Source organism: Thalassophryne amazonica, chromosome 6, assembly GCF_902500255.1.
Source record: "Thalassophryne amazonica chromosome 6, fThaAma1.1, whole genome shotgun sequence".
NCBI classification, from domain to species: Eukaryota; Metazoa; Chordata; class Actinopteri; order Batrachoidiformes; family Batrachoididae; genus Thalassophryne; species Thalassophryne amazonica.
In genome coordinates, this window is record NC_047108.1 from 75,790,669 (window position 1) to 75,806,170 (window position 15,502).

Sequence of the window (15,502 nt, forward strand, 5' to 3'; positions counted from 1 at the left end):
TGGGTGAATTGGAGACTCGGCTCCGCACCGTGGAAAATTCTACAGCTAGCCAGGCCCCTGTAGTCGGTGCGGACCAAGGTAGCTTAGCCGCCGTTAATTCCCTTCCAGCAGATCCCGAGTAGCCGGGAAAGCAGGCCGACTGGGTGACTGTGAGGAGGAAGCGTAGCCCTAAACAGAAGCCCCGTGTACACCGCCAGCCCGTTCACATTTCTAACCGTTTTTCCCCACTCGGCGACACACCCACCGAGGATCAAACTCTGGTTATTGGCGACTCTGTTTTGAGAAATGTGAAGTTAGCGACACCAGCAACCACAGTCAATTGTCTTCCGGGGGCCAGAGCAGGCGACACTGAAGGAAATGTGAAACTGCTGGCTAAGGCTAAGCGTAAATTTGGTACGATTGTAATTCACTTCTGCAGTAATGACACCCGGTTACGCCAATCGGAGGTCACTAAAATTAACATTGAATCGGTGTGTAACTTTGCAAAAACAATGTCGGACTCTGTAGTTTTCTCTGGGCCCCTCCCCAATCGGACCGGGAGTGACATGTTTAGCCGCATGTTCTCCTTGAATTGCTGGCTGTCTGAGTGGTGTCCAAAAAATGAGGTGGGCTTCATAGATAATTGGCAAAGCTTCTGGGGAAAACCTGGTCTTGTTAGGAGAGATGGCATCCATCTCACTTTGGATGGAGCAGCTCTCATTTCTAGAAATCTGGCCAATTTTCTTAAATCCTCCAAAACCGTGACTATCCAGGGTTGGGACCAGGAAGCAGAGTTGTAGTCTTACACACCTCTCTGCAGCTTCTCTCCCCCTGCCATCCTCTCATTACCCCATCCCCGTAGAGACGGTGCCTGCTCCCAGACCACCAATAACCAGCAAAAATCTATTTAAGCATAAAAATTCAAAAAGAAATAATAATATAGCACCTTCAACTGCACCACAGACTAAAACAGTTAAATGTGGTCTATTAAACATTAGGTCTCTCTCTTCTAAGTCCCTGTTAGTAAATGATATAATAATTGATCAACATATTGATTTATTCTGCCTTACAGAAACCTGGTTACAGCAGGATGAATATGTTAGTTTAAATGAGTCAACACCCCCGAGTCACACTAACTGCCAAAATGCTCGTAGCACGGGCCGAGGTGGAGGATTAGCAGCAATCTTCCATTCCAGCTTATTAATTAATCAAAAACCCAGACAGAGCTTTAATTCATTTGAAAGCTTGACTCTTAGTCTTGTCCATCCAAATTGGAAGTCCCAAAAACCAGTTTTATTTGTTATTATCTATCGTCCACCTGGTCGTTACTGTGAGGTTCTCTGTGAATTTTCAGACCTTTTGTCTGACTTAGTGCTTAGCTCAGATAAGATAATTATAGTGGGCGATTTTAACATCCACACTGATGCTGAGAATGACAGCCTCAACACTGCATTTAATCTATTGTTAGACTCGAATGGCTTTGCTCAAAATGTAAATGAGTCCACCCACCACTTTAATCATATCTTAGATCTTGTTCTGACTTATGGTGTTGTGTGTTGGGGGGTGTGGCTGGATGTTTTGGTGTTCTTTTCTTTTCTTTGCTCTTCAGGTGGCATGGAAACTGATTTGTCTGTGGAGAAGGTGCTGGCTGAAGAGTCCTCACCCTCATCAACATCATGTGAAGCACCTGTGACTGGTGCTCACATGCAACCTTAAACACTTTCAGCTGAAGCAGATAATTGGATGGCGTTCTGCATTTAAATCATGTGTGATTCAAGCAGAACTGCCGGGAACTCGACCTTGTGATGTCCGTTTGTAAGACGCTGAGGACCGCGCCTGGGTTTGACACATCGAGCCCGTGAAGCAAGGAAGGGTGAGGACACATGCTGTCAGCACACATCAAAGGTGATTAAGTGTTTGACTAATTGTTGATAGTAACTTGGTGTTTTGTTATGCAGTATACTGGAATTGTGATGAGAATTGTGCAGTTTGCTTCTCACTGCTGTGGCGTGCAGGATAAGTGATCCTCCACTTGTTGTGAGAAGCTGCTCATTTGCATAAAGTTAAAAAATACAGACCTGAATGTGTTGCTGATAGCGTGTGTCTTTTGAAAGATATTGTTGTAACTGCTGACTTACCTCACATCTTCTTTGCTTCACAGAGAGTCAGTTTGTCGTGTCCACCTGGGGGGTGTTTGTCTGGTGGTAGTGGGTCCAGGAACGCCTGGCTTCTTTCCTTTTGGGCGCTTAAGAGCGTGCCAACAGTCACTCCACCAGAAGGACGTTCTTTTAGTTTTGTACACATTATTATGCACAGGTGAAAAATAAATTGTTTCTGTTGTTGGAACCGCTTTCTGGTTATTTTTAGCGCTGGGTTCTGTCTGACGCAGGTCCGCTCCTCAACTCGCGTCGACACATAACATATGGTATGGAAATTGAAGACTTAACAGTATTCCCTGAAAACTCCCTTCTGTCTGATCATTTCTTAATAACATTTACATTTACTCTGATGGACTACCCAGCAGTGGGGAATAAGTTTCATTACACTAGAAGTCTTTCAGAAAGCACTGTAACTAGGTTTAAGGATACTTCATCCAAACCATCAACATGTCTATTAGACCCCATTCCTACCAGGCTGCTCAAGGAAGCCGTACCATTAATTAATGCTTCGATCTTAAATATGATCAATTTATCTTTATTAGTTGGCTATGTACCACAGGCTTTTAAGGTGGCAGTAATTAAACCATTACTTAAAAAGCCATCACTTGACCCAGCTATCTTAGCTAATTATAGGCCAATCTCCAACCTTCCTTTTCTCTCAAAAATTCTTGAAAGGGTAGTTGTAAAACAGCTAACTGATCATCTGCAGAGGAATGGTCTATTTGAAGAGTTTCAGTCAGGTTTTAGAATTCATCATAGTACAGAAACAGCATTAGTGAAGGTTACAAATGATCTTCTTATGGCCTCAGACAGTGGACTCATCTCTGTGCTTGTTCTGTTAGACCTCAGTGCTGCTTTTGATACTGTTGACCATAAAATTTTATTACAGAGATTAGAGCATGCCATAGGTATTAAAGGCACTGCGCTGCGGTGGTTTGAATCATATTTATCTAATAGATTACAATTTGTTCATGTAAATGGGGAATCTTCTTCACAGACTAAGGTTAATTATGGAGTTCCACAAGGTTCTGTGCTAGGACCAATTTTATTCACTTTATACATGTTTCCCTTAGGCAGTATTATTAGATGGCATTGCTTAAATTTTCATTGTTACGCAGATGATACCCAGCTTTATCTATCCATGAAGCCAGAGGACACACACCAATTAGTTAAACTGCAGGATTGTCTTACAGACATAAAAACACGGATGACCTCTAATTTCCTGCTTTTAAACTCAGATAAAACTGAAGTTATTGTACTTGAAACATGGTGTCTAACCAGATCCTTACTCTGGATGGCATTACCCTGACCTCTAGTAATACTGTGAGAAATCTTGGAGTCATTTTTGATCAGGATATGTCATTCAACGCGCATATTAAACAAATATGTAGGACTGCTTTTTTGCATTTGCGCAATATCTCTAAAATTAGAAAGGTCTTGTCTCAGAGTGATGCTGAAAAACTAATTCATGCATTTATTTCCTCTAGGCTGGACTATTGTAATTCATTATTATCAGGTTGTCCTAAAAGTTCCCTGAAAAGTGTTGTGTGGGCCGCTGAAGAGGAGGTACTGCTGGCCCACCACCACCAGAGGGCGCCCTGCTTGGAGTGCGGGCTCCAAGCACGAGAGGGCACCAGACCCAGAAGAAGTGACAGCTGTCACTCATCCTCTGCACCAGCTGTCACTCGTTTATCATCACCACCATAAAAGCCGGACTGCAACTCCACCTCCCCGCCGAGAAATCGACTACCAGTACCAAGGTAATTTTTCTGCTGACTAATACGTTGTCTAACATTGTTCTGTGTGCAGTCGCATTCCTGTGAAGACCCAGAAGAGGGACAAACAGGAGCTGCACGAGTGTGTGTGATTTGGAGGTGGAGGTGCTCCCTCCTAACGGTGTCTGGACTGTAAATTACTGAGTGTGCGGACTCACACTCACACATCATATTTCTGCTTTCTGCCAGCAGTACCAGGGTCGACAGCCGAAGACAGAGGCCACCTGGGGACTCGGGACTTGGCGGCTCCGGTGTTCTTCAGACCGTTGGTGGTGGAAGCCGTGTGGGACGCGGCTTCTCTCTCGTCGGGCGTCTTCTATCTTCGTGCCTGCCCACACATCACCTGGTGTTTATTGACTGTGAAAATTACGACACGTTTCGTTGTGTATTATCACAACATTAAATTGTTACCTTTTGGCTTACTCATTGTCCGTTCATTTGCGCCCCCTGTTGTGGGTCCGTGCTACGACACCTTCCCAACAGGATTTCTCGGCCATCGTCATGGACTCCGAGGGGCGTCAACTCAAGCTTGAACGGCCAATGGAAGAGCCAGGAGCGCAGGCGTCAGCGGGAGGCGGGTTGAGTGAGCTGCAGCAGATCTTAACCGCCTTCAAGGCCCGGTTAGAATTAGTGACCGAGCAGAGTGTCCTCCTTAATCGGAGGGTGGAGGCTCTCACCGCCAGGGTGGAAGCGCGCGATCAGGGCGCTGCTGCAGCCACTCCTCTGGCTGGTCCTGGGCCTGTATCACACGTTCCACTGGTCGTTCAACGAACCCCCCCACCGTCCCCTGAAGCATACATAAGCCCTCCGGAACCGTACGGGGGCTGTGTCGAGACGTGCGCGGACTTCCTCATGCAGTGTTCGCTCGTCTTTTCACAGCGCCCCGTCATGTACGCATCAGACGCTAGCCGGGTGGCTTATGTTATTAATTTGCTTCGAGGAAAGGCACGCGCATGGGCTACGGCGCTTTGGGAGCAGAATTCACGGCTCCTAACGTCTTATACTGGGTTCGTACGGGAATTCAAACAAGTGTTTGATCATCCCAACAGAGGCGAGACCGCTTCGAACGTGCTGCTGTCGATGAGACAGGGGCGCCGTAGCGCAGCCGAGTATGCAGTCGACTTCCGCATCGCGGCAGCGAGGTCCGGCTGGAATAACGTTGCGCTCCGCGCCGCCTTTGTAAATGGACTGTCCCCGGTCCTTAAGGAGCACCTACTGGCCAAGGAGGAACCGCGGGAATTTGACGGGCTGATCGATTTGGTTATACGCTTAGACAACCGTTTAAATGAGCATCGTCGGGAGCAGGCCGGGGGGCGTGACCGGGCACGAGCCGTCCCTCCCCCTTCCGGTTCCGACAAGGTGGCGTCGTCCCCACGCTTCACTGCCAGAGAGCTCCGTGTGGCTACGGCTCCCCCTGCTGAGGAGGCTAGGGACACGAGCAGGGCCAAATTAAAATCAAAAATCAGACAAAGGAGGCTGGCCCGCGGGGAGTGTTTTGTCTGCGGCTCTTGCGAGCACATGCAGAAGGACTGCCCTAAAACGGTCAAACTACAACGCCCGTCCTTAGAAACTGGGCTAAGGGTGGGTCATAACACGCACGCGGGAAAACCCCGCAAATCTGCACGAATCCCAGTAACAATCCTTTGTGGGGATTTAACCCTTCATGCCCCAGCACTGATAGACACGGGGTCTGAAGGGAATCTGCTGGACAGCAGATGGGTAAAGGAAGTAGGGCTCCCTCTGGTGGCTCTGCCGGCACCATTGCAGGTGCGAGCACTAGATGGCACCCTGCTTCCATTAATCACACATCAGACACAACCAGTGACTTTGGTTGTGTCTGGGAATCACAGGGAGGAGATAGTGTTCCATGTAACACCTTCTACCTCCCGAGTGATTTTGGGCTTTCCATGGATGGTGAAGCACAATCCCCGGATTGATTGGCCGTCTGGGGTTGTGACGCAGTGGAGCGAAACCTGCCACCGGGAGTGCTTAGGATCCTCGGTTCCTCCCGGCACTACGGCTAATGAGGAGGTCAAAGTTCCCCCCAATTTATCGGCGGTGCCAAAGGAGTACCACGATCTTGCTGACGTTTTCAGCAAAGATCTGGCACTCACTCTTCCCCCGCACCGACCGTATGATTGTGCCATCGATTTGGTCCCGGGCGCTGAGTACCCGTCCAGTAGGTTGTACAACCTCTCACGTCCGGAACGCGAATCAATGGAGACCTACATCCGGGACTCCTTAGCTGCCGGGCTGATCCGGAACTCCACCTCCCCGATGGGTGCTGGTTTCTTTTTTGTGGGCAAGAAAGACGGCGGACTCCGTCCATGCATTGATTACAGAGGGCTGAACGAGATCACGGTTCGCAACCGATACCCGTTACCTCTGTTGGATTCAGTGTTCACGCCCCTGCATGGAGCCCAAATTTTCACAAAATTGGATCTTAGAAACGCGTACCACCTGGTTCGGATCCGGAAGGGAGACGAATGGAAGACGGCATTCAACACCCCGTTAGGTCATTTTGAGTACCTGGTCATGCCGTTCGGCCTCACTAACGCCCCCGCGACGTTCCAAGCTTTGGTAAATGACGTCTTGCGGGACTTCCTGCATCGGTTCGTCTTCGTATATCTGGACGATATACTCATCTTTTCCCCGGACCCTGAGACCCATGTGCAGCATGTACGTCAGGTCCTACAGCGGTTGTTGGAGAACCGGCTGTTTGTGAAGGGCGAGAAGTGCGAGTTCCACCGCACTTCTTTGTCCTTCCTGGGGTCCATCATCTCCTCCAACTCCGTCGCCCCTGATCCGGCTAAGGTTGCGGCGGTGAGAGATTGGCCCCAACCAACAAGCCGCAGGAAACTACAGCAGTTCCTAGGCTTTGCAAATTTCTACAGGAGGTTCATTAAAGGTTACAGTCAGGTAGTTAGCCCCCTGACTGTCCTGACCTCCACCAAGGTCCCCTTCGCCTGGTCGGATCGGTGCGAAGCTGCGTTCCAGGAGTTGAAACGCCGGTTCTCGACTGCACCAGTTCTGGTGCAGCCTGATCCTGATCGCCAGTACATAGTAGAAGTGGACGCCTCTGACTCAGGGATAGGAGCCGTGCTGTCCCAGAGCGTGGAGGCTGGTAAAGTCCTCCATCCTTGTGCCTTTTATTCCCGCAGGTTGACCCCAGCTGAACGGAACTATGACGTCGGCAATCGGGAACTTCTTGCGGTGAAGGAGGCTCTTGAAGAGTGGAGACACCTGCTGGAGGGGGCATCGTTGCCCTTCACGGTTTTCACAGACCATCGGAACCTGGAGTACATCCGGACCGCCAAGCGGCTGAACCCCAGGCAAGCCCGCTGGTCTCTGTTCTTCGGGCGCTTTGACTTCCAGATCACGTATCGCCCCGGGACCAAGAACCAAAAACCAGATGCATTGTCCCGGGTGCACGAAGAAGAAGCCAAAGCGGGGCTGTCGAACCCCACCGAGACCATCATCCCCGAGTCCACTGTCGTGGCCACCCTCACCTGGGACGTGGAGAAGACCGTCCGGGAGGCCCTGACAAGGAGCCCGGACCCGGGGACTGGCCCCAAGAACAGACTGTACGTCCCACCAGAGGCAAGAGCTGCCGTATTGGACTTCTGTCACGGGTCCAAGCTCTCCTGTCATCCCGGAGTGCGTAGGACCGTGGCAGTAGTCCAGCAGCACTTCTGGTGGGCGTCCCTGGAAACCGACGTCCGGGACTACGTCCAGGCCTGTACCATCTGCGCCAGGGGCAAGGCAGACCATCGGAGGACGACGGGACTCCTCCAGCCCCTGCCAGTGCCTCATCGCCCCTGGTCTCACATCGGCCTGGACTTCATCACGGGCCTCCCGCCGTTCCAGGGCAACACCGTTATTCTCACGATAGTGGACCGGTTCTCCAAGGCGGCCTACTTCGTGGCCCTCCCGAAGCTCCCGACAGCCCAGGAGACGGCAGACCTTCTGGTCCACCACGTCATGCGGCTGCATGGGATACCATCGGACATTGTATCAGATCGTGGTCCCCAGTTCTCTTCGCAGGTGTGGAAGAGTTTCTGTAAGGAGCTGGGGGCCACCGTGAGTCTCTCGTCCGGGTACCACCCCCAGACCAACGGCCAGGCAGAGCGGGCTAACCAGGAGTTGGAACAGGCCCTTCGCTGCGTCACCTCCGCGCACCCGGCGGCCTGGAGTCACCATCTGGCCTGGATCGAGTATGCCCATAACAGCCAAGTCTCGTCTGCTACCGGCCTCTCCCCTTTTGAGGCATGTTTGGGGTTCCAGCCCCCATTGTTTCCGCTGGTGGAGGGAGAGGTCGGTGTGCCCTCGGTCCAGGCCCACCTCAGGAGGTGCTGCCGGGTGTGGCGGACCGCCCGCTCTGCCCTGTTAAAGGCCCGGACGAGGGCCAAGACCCATGCAGACCGCCGACGTTCCCCGGCCCCCACATACCAGCCCGGGCAGGAGGTGTGGCTCTCGACCAAGGACATCCCTTTGTGTGTCGACTCCCCAAAGTTGAAAGACAGGTTCATCGGACCCTTTAAGATCCTCAAGATCATCAACCCGGCCGCAGTGAAGCTTCAACTCCCGGCTTCACTGCGGATTCACCCTGTCTTTCATGTTTCCCGTCTCAAACCACACCACACCTCGCCCCTCTGTACTCCGGGACCTACGCCGCCTCCTGCCCGGCTCATTGACGGGGAGCCTGCCTGGACAGTCCGCAGGCTCCTGGACGTCCGTCGTAAGGGCCAGGGTTTCCAATATCTGGTGGACTGGGAGGGGTATGGACCTGAAGAACGCTCCTGGGTGAAGAGGAGCTTCATCCTGGACCCGGCCCTCCTGGCCGAGTTCTACGCAAGACATCCGGACAAGCCTGGTCGGACGCCAGGAGGCGCCCGTTGAGGGGGGGGTCCTGTTGTGTGGGCCGCTGAAGAGGAGGTACTGCTGGCCCACCACCACCAGAGGGCGCCCTGCTTGGAGTGCGGGCTCCAAGCACGAGAGGGCACCAGACCCAGAAGAAGTGACAGCTGTCACTCATCCTCTGCACCAGCTGTCACTCGTTTATCATCACCACCATAAAAGCCGGACTGCAACTCCACCTCCCCGCCGAGAAATCGACTACCAGTACCAAGGTAATTTCTCTGCTGACTAATACGTTGTCTAACATTGTTCTGTGTGCAGTCGCATTCCTGTGAAGACCCAGAAGAGGGACAAACAGGAGCTGCACGAGTGTGTGTGATTTGGAGGTGGAGGTGCTCCCTCCTAACGGTGTCTGGACTGTAAATTACTGAGTGTGCGGACTCACACTCACACATCATATTTCTGCTTTCTGCCAGCAGTACCAGGGTCGACAGCCGAAGACAGAGGCCACCTGGGGACTCGGGACTTGGCGGCTCCGGTGTTCTTCAGACCGTTGGTGGTGGAAGCCGTGTGGGACGTGGCTTCTCTCTCGTCGGGCGTCTTCTATCTTCGTGCCTGCCCACACATCACCTGGTGTTTATTGACTGTGAAAATTACGACACGTTTCATTGTGTATTATCACAACATTAAATTGTTACCTTTTGGCTTACTCATTGTCCGTTCATTTGCGCCCCCTGTTGTGGGTCCGTGCTACGACACCTTCCCAACAAAAAGCCTTCAGTTAATTCAAAATGCTGCAGCTAGAGTACTGACAGGGACTAGAAGGAGAGAGCATATCTCACCCATATTGGCCTCTCTTCATTGGCTTCCTGTTAATTCTAGAATAGAATTTAAAATTCTTCTTCTTACTTAGAAGGTTTTGAATAATCAGGTCCCATCTTATCTTAGGGACCTCATAGTACCATATCACCCCAATAGAGCGCTTCGCTCTCAGACTGCAGGCTTACTTGTAGTTCCTAGGGTTTGTAAGAGTAGAATGGGAGGCAGAGCCTTCAGCTTTCAGGCTCCTCTCCTGTGGAACCAGCTCCCAATTCAGATCAGGGAGACAGACACCCTCTCTACTTTTAAGATTAGGCTTAAAACTTTCCTTTTTGCTAAAGCTTATAGTTAGGGCTGGATCAGGTGACCCTGAACCATCCCTTAGTTATGCTGCTATAGACTTAGACTGCTGGGGGGTTCCCATGATGCACTGAGTGTTTCTTTCTCTTTTTGCTCTGTATGCACCACTCTGCATTTAATCATTAGTGATTGATCTCTGCTCCCCTCCACAGCATGTCTTTTTCCTGGTTCTCTCCCTCAGCCCCAACCAGTCCCAGCAGAAGACTGCCCCTCCCTGAGCCTGGTTCTGCTGGAGGTTTCTTCCTGTTAAAAGGGAGTTTTCCTTCCCACTGTAGCCAAGTGCTTGCTCAGGGGGTCGTTTTGACCGTTGGGGTTTTTCTGTAATTATTGTATGGCCTTGCCTTACAATATAAAGCGCCTTGGGGCAACTGTTTGTTGTGATTTGGCGCTATATAAATAAAATGGATTTGATTTGATTTGATTTTGAAACGTGGGTGAAAGAAATACCGGATTTGTAAAGCGTATACACATAAAGATTGCACAATAAAAACAAAGATGGAGTTATGATATACTAATCTATACTAAACACCTGAAATGAAAGCTTAGTAATGAGATCAGGTCATGCTTTCTCTTAATTTTTTTGTGAACCCTGCGGATTGGAATGATGGTTCAGCCTGCAGCGCGCATGTGTTGCTGCTTTGCGCTTTGCTTGTGATGGAGAAACGAACCAAGTTTCATGAAGCGCGAACACTTGGAACCGAGAAATGACTTGAGGCTCATGCATGGCGCTTGTTGGAGCCATCTGGTGGCGAAGTGTGTGTAGTACAGCGCCACAACAAGGGAGGTTGAGTGAGCCCCAACCCACATATGTGATCAGTCAAGGACTGATTTCAAAAGACTGCGTGGACACATGATCCTTATGAGGCAGCTCCAGATTTCTTGCAAAATTGTTTACGAGGTACATTCAAAAAGTATCCAACCTTTGGCCACGAAAAATACAATTACCTAGGATCTGAAATCTTAACCCCCTTCAAAGTAGTCTCCTTCGGACCGCACACACTTCTCCCAGCGGTCCTGCCATTGTTGGAAGCATCTCTGAAAGGCCTCTTTTGGAATGGTGTACAGCTGGGCCATCGTGTTCTGCATGGTGTCTTCTTGCACCTCCCTGTCAGTTTTAATCTTAGGGAACAGCCAAAAATTCGAGGGAACCATGTCAGGAGAGTCAAGAGCCTGACAAATACAGGAGTGTTGCATTTGGCCAAGAAAGCCTGAATCAGCTGAGCAGAATAAGCAGGTACATTGTCATGATGGAGTTGCCAACTTTTCCCCACCCACAGATCCGGTCATTTGCCGTGCATAGCATCATGATGGAGAATCAGGCCCTCCCAGTATTCTTTATTAATATTTTGGCCTTCAGGTGTGTACTTATGATGCACCACTCCATGGGGGTCCAAGACAATGGTCAACATGACTTTGACATTGCTGCACACCTGCAGCGCTTCCTTTGGCCTCGGTGATGTTAGATGTTTCTATTGCGATGAATGAAATTTAGTTGTCTGGGTCATACCCGTAAACCCACGTCTCATCAGCAGTGATGAGGGTGTTCAGGAAGTCAGGGTCCCTGTTTGCAAATTCCAGCATGTACTGTGAGACTTCCAGATGCAGTTGTTTCTACTCTTTGGCACAAATTTTGCTGACATTTTTGACACGCCCAAATCCTCTGTCAAAATGGACTGTGTTGAACCTGTGCTTAGTCCCACCTCGTCCACTCGCTCTTGGAAGGTGACACGATGGTCATCCATGACCAAAGTCTGCATTGTGTCAATCACTTGGTCATTTCATCAGACCTCAGAAGTGAAGCAGTGTGGGGCCTGGCAAATACTTTGATGGGAGACCTCTTTGGATAAACAGGGGCTGTGTGTGTGTGTGTGTGTGTGTGTGTGTGTGTGTGTGTGTGTGTGTGTGTGTGTGTGTGTGTGTGTGTGTGTGTGTGTGTGTGTGTGTGTGTGTGTGTGTGTGTGTGTGTGTGTGTGTGTGTGTTTCTCCAGGTAAAACTGGAGGTGCGTCAGGAATGGTATCCGGTGTAAAATGTGCCAAATACCAATGCGGATCCGGTTGTATCCGCTGTGGCAACCCCGAACAAAAATGGGAGCAGCCAAAATTGACAACAGCATTATTATTTTCCTTGTTCACACAAGATCGTAACATAATATTGACAGGATAATATTTTGCTCGGATGGACGAAAATCTTGGGGGTGACAACATAGCCCCCCTGTCCGAGCCTTGCTTCCCTCAATATATCACTGTAACTGACTTCAGTGAAACCTTCTGCTTTTACAGATTCAATCACAATATAAAGCTACTGAGAACTGAGTCCATTGATACACATGTAACAACTTCACAATATATTTAAAAACAACTGAACATGTTCAAGTTATTTACCGATAATCGAGTGCACACAGTCGACCATAGACTGTGTAAGGACCACAATGGAAGTAATCGTTTGACTTTCTTGTATTATCCTTGATTTCCATGAAATGTATTAGGTATATGTTTTAACGTGTTATTTTGTTTATGTTTTTATGGAATTTCTGAATCAATCAATCAAAACTCGACATCAGCCGTGGTGCTCCCTGTTTCCACCATCAGGTGTCACCATAGACAAGTATTTTTCTTCTTCTTCTTCTTCGTTGTAACCATGATTGTAACCAATAGTTTATGCCAACAATTGGTCAATAATCCAAATTGGAATTCCCTCGATAGATTTTTAATACAAGCACAATTTTGGCCTTATTATTGTGTGCTCAGCCCCTCAAGTGCTCTTGAGTTTTCCTGTTTATTCCCGAACAGTAAAATGAAATTTGTTCCCAGAACAAGATCATATCCTATGATCATAACTTGTGTGTGTGCAAGACAAGTATCCATTTTAACTCATTCCCACAAGATAATATCTTGAATTAATTTGTTCAAAAGCTTCCTTCCATAAAACAAGATAATTATCTTACCTGTCCATTATAAAAAGTCATTCCCACAAGATAATTATCTTGAATTATCTGCTTCAAAAACTTATTTCCATAAACCAACATAATTATCGTGTGCGTTTATTATAAGAAGTTGTTGTTACAAGACAAGGCTTGTATGTCTATCTTAAAACTCCTTCCCACAAGATAATTATGTTCTGAAGACATAATTATCTTGTCCACAATTAAAAACGTGTTACAATTATCTAGTCTGTCCAATATAAAAACTCATTCCCACAAGAGAATTATTTTTGTCTGTCAATTATAATTGACAATTGTTTATTTTTTTTGTTTATTTTTTGTTAGGCTTCCAAAAAACAAACGTCGAAAAAACTCATTAACAATTGTCTTTCGAGAAAAAAAAAATCATATGGATTTTACATACAAGATAATCATTAAAAATATATATTTGGGATATCGGAACTGATTTGTTGACTTAATTTCTTTACTAAAATAATGTGCAAAATACAAATATATAGTGCACAGATGGATGACACAATAAGGTATAAACATTTGTGGTTCGTAAAATAAGGTGACAAAATAGGGGTTAACAGCCTCGAAATATAAAGCTCGTAAATAATAATAATAATAATAATAATAATAATAATAATAATAATAATAATAATAATAATAATAATAATATAGTGATAACCCTTACCAAAAAGTAGTATATGCAATTATGTTTCAAGTATACTTCTAGTTTACTTTTTATATACTTATAAGTACTATTTTTTGGTAAGGGAATAAATGTAAAAAAGTGTTATTTCCATTCATATTATAGACATATTATAGCCATATATTTGTCACAAATATATAGTATTAATGACCAGAGAGAGCCAGAGAACCACTGATATCAAATGGTTGACATGAAATACTTCAGAAAATGTCAGTGAAACTCGTTTTTGTACAACACCGTTTCTTTGTGAATGAAGCGGGTCTCGTTACAGTGTTCGTGGTGAAAAGAAAGCCAGCGAGTTCGACACGTGCTTCGAACCCTTGGTGTCAGCGGTATCGCTGCCAATTTGGGCTGAAATAGAGTGACGGGGAAGCGGTTTGGAAACAGCAGCCGGGCACGCGGCCGTCTGACGGAAAACACACCGAGCTTGCGCTACTCACACACTTTTTAGCGTGGCGTTAACAGACACTGGGTGGCTTCTTGTCTGGTTCTTTGGCGGAATTCTTGTTTAAGTACAAGTCGAATTTTTAATACTACGCGTCAGGCCGAGTAATATCGGATGTGGTAAGTTGTGCATACAAGCTCACGTTTATTTATTTATTTATTTATTTATTGGGGGTAACCTCGGCTAGCTTTAGCTCGGCCGGTGTCAGCTAGAAAAAAAAGGGGAAAGTGGTAGCCTGAAAGCTAAGCTACACACGAGCTAACAACTACGCAGTGCTTTCAGCTGAGATAGCTGGTACTTGGTAGCGTTAGTAGTTGATAGTTTTTTTTAACACGGTTAACGGTCCCTAACGTGCTGCTGTCATTTATAAACGGGTTTTTTTTTTAAACTTTGCGTTTATTGTGATAACGTTAGGCAATGATGCTCCGCTAACATCTAGTGCTACATAACTGATGTTAATCGCGGCTTATCTCCTAACGTTAGCTTGTTAAGTTGACAAGTCAGGTTTCGTGATGTTAGTGGGTTAGAAATTGTGAAATATGATGACGCTGGGGATCCCCGAAATATGCGGCCCATATTTTTTCCCCTTTTTTTGTGGGCCTTTGTCATTCACCAGACACCCCCTCCCCCATTACAGCTCCTCAGCGAGGAATGCTCACCCCTTCACCTCCCTGTGACTGCGGGCCACACAGCGGCTAACCCAACCAGCAGCGCTGCTGCATTCGTCATAATGTGCTGGTCTGAACCTGGGAATTATGTCTTACCGCTATCAGTAAACTCGCAATATTTTGTTGCGCAGTGAGATGAGATGAGCCCAAAAATATATTTAATAATGCACCATATCAGAGCTTGCAGTATGCAGTGCCGTTCCACGGCAAATCGAATTATTTCTCTTTTTGACCAAACAGGTGGCTTTTTTAATGCACTACCGGCGGACTAAGTTTATTGTCCAGCAGCGCACTTGTCTGTCGTGCTCCATGCATGGAGCATGAAGTTCATTTTGTTTTTTCTTTCAATCACACATGTAATTCGCTTCACAAGTGGTTTGAGGTCTTGTTCATTGTACAGTACCACGCAGCATGCGTTTTGTGGCAGGGGCGGGACGAATGTGTTGGCTTCAGTGTTGCCAGGTCTTAGGAGAAGAACAAGCAACCGTATCTCTGGAAAGAAGTTCAAAATAAGGCGGCAGTGAAAATTGCCGAACAAATTGCCAAACAAAAACTTGGACTGTGCAAGACGGCTGTTTAGCCATTGCAACTTAATTTTGTCAAGATTCATTACAACTTAATGTTTTTGCACTTGATGTTTTAATAGTGAATCCCAAATGCTTATAACATGTTTGTCAAGACTCCCAGTTTTGGGGAAAAAAAGCATCTGAAGTTGTGTCCTTCCCCAACCCCAATTTTCATCAATATTTCTTCAGTACTCTCAATATTTGTAGTTGATGGGTCATTAGAGGTTGAAGAGGCAAA

The 15,502-nt window shown here is 47.5% G+C and overlaps 1 protein-coding gene across 1 annotated transcript in view; it reads left to right on the forward strand.

Moving 5' to 3' along the window:
• The first annotated feature begins 13,911 nt into the window (after positions 1-13,911).
• The window catches only part of uba1 (ubiquitin-like modifier activating enzyme 1), a 57,150-nt gene continuing 55,559 nt past the window's right edge, over positions 13,912-15,502 (forward strand). Inside the window, exon 1 of the mRNA XM_034172527.1 lies at positions 13,912-14,149. The gene's annotated coding sequence lies outside the window, so the exon portion shown is untranslated. The remainder of the gene's footprint in view (positions 14,150-15,502) is intronic.